This window comes from Galeopterus variegatus, unplaced genomic scaffold (assembly GCF_000696425.1).
Source record: "Galeopterus variegatus unplaced genomic scaffold, G_variegatus-3.0.2 Scaffold14572, whole genome shotgun sequence".
NCBI classification, from domain to species: domain Eukaryota; kingdom Metazoa; phylum Chordata; class Mammalia; order Dermoptera; family Cynocephalidae; genus Galeopterus; species Galeopterus variegatus.
The window spans coordinates 22,508-24,251 of record NW_007740683.1 but is presented as its reverse complement, the minus strand read 5'-3'; the positions used below and the strand labels follow the sequence as shown (position 1 = coordinate 24,251).

The 1,744-nt window shown below is 39.4% G+C and overlaps 1 long non-coding RNA gene across 1 annotated transcript in view; it reads left to right on the top strand.

Moving 5' to 3' along the window:
• Window positions 1-1,080, top strand: part of LOC103582005 — a 5,704-nt gene extending 4,624 nt beyond the window's left edge. The window contains exon 3 of the long non-coding RNA XR_549715.1: window positions 819-1,080. This is a non-coding gene — a long non-coding RNA (uncharacterized LOC103582005). The remainder of the gene's footprint in view (window positions 1-818) is intronic.
• Window positions 1,081-1,744: the final 664 nt, after the last annotated feature.

The window sequence follows — 1,744 nt, the reverse complement described above, 5'->3', positions numbered from 1 at the left end:
GCCGGTCTGTATGTGGGATCCGAACCCTCGGCGGGAGCGCCGCCGTGCTTCCTAAGCGGCGCACTGTAGCAGTGCTCCACCGGGCCGGCCTGTCAGGAATTTCTGAGGCGCTTTTAGCTGTGGCTTGTTCACAAACACGGGCACGCTCTTTGCCAGCCTCCCATCTTTGAAGTCAATTATGTCCCTTTTACTTTTCTTGTGCACTTGAGAGCTAGAAAGGCAAACATTTAGTGATGATTTTTCTGGAACCCATTTAATGGGGATACTTTTCCTCTCAGGAGAAAAACCAGGCGACAACCAGGTGACTAGTTGACAGGACAGCTTTTATTTTCTAAATTATTATATTTTCTTATTTTGTTTCTATTAAAATGGAAATACCTGTGTTTTCCCTGATAATTCAATACAAGTTACGGAGAAGATATAGAGATGAAAGTTACAGCCCCTGTATTTTTGTGCCCTGCTCAGAAGAATAAAAACATGTATAATACATACAAGTCTTTCCAGACTTTTGTATTACTTTTTTTTCCTTTTATAAGTTTTGTATCCTAAATAAATAAGTAAGTAAGAAAAACATTGATTTTTGGTGGCTGGCCCATATAGGCATTGAACCCTGGACCTTGGTGTTATCAGCACTGTGCTTTTACCAACTGAGCTAACTGCCAGCCCTTTAAATATTTTTTTTCACCAGCTTATAACTTGGACATTGTACCTTATTAATATATACAGATCTGCTACCTTTCTTTTAATAGCTTGAAAATAATTCTATATTATATATGTACTATCATTCATTTAATTTTGTTCATCTTTTTCTTCCTTAGTACCATCAACTACAGTAAGGACCTTCCTCTGGCCCAAGGAATCAAGTTTCAGTGAAGGTATTTTAGACCAACATTACTTGAAGTCTTGCTGCTGCTTCTGAAGAAAACAATATTTGCCTTGAATAAATATCATTTTGAATATGACAGTGGCTAATCTCCTAGGACCCCAAAGCCCTGACTAAATCAAGAGACTTATTTTTTAAAAATCAAATAAAATTGTCACAATATAGCCATCTTTAGTAAAAGATGAGTTGGATTTTTATGTCACTAGTTGTGTATGGTTTTTTTAGTCAATGATTTTACAATTAGAAAAAATAGTACGTGCCATGGTAGGAATTTGGAAAAATACAGAACAGAATAGAAATGAAAATAGAAGCCTTCACAGGAGATACAGAATGTTTCCTGAGCAAGTAAAGAGTTCTTGTGGGGAGTGTTGATTCACGTCGCCCTCCTCTAGCAGGTATTAGAAAGGGTGTGATTGACAGAGAGGTGTGTTCCTTATATGCCAAAGACCACAGCACATTATTCATGAGCAATGATTTGTTGCTGTGTTTAAAATGACAAAGGGAATTCACCACCATTTATGGCTCTTGCTCTTGGTGGCTGTGTCAGCTGGGAAGATATTTGCAGAATAGATAGAGATTTCGTTCCTGCTCTATAATCTGCCACCTGTGGGGAACTCTGAGACCCAAACTGCCTGTGCAGAATTGAAAGTGCATCTGGATTTCTTATGCAACTGTAGACCATTTTCTTTAGCTGTTAAACTTTTGCGGCTGCCCTTGCATTTGTTCTCAATTGACAGTCCTCAATTGGCCGTCCTCAGTGTACGTGGCAGCATGTGCTTGCAGAGAAGTGGGTAAATAGAGTCTGAGTCCTGCTTATTGAGAAGCTGCTCAGGAGCCTTTGGGTTGGGTCAGTCCAGAGGC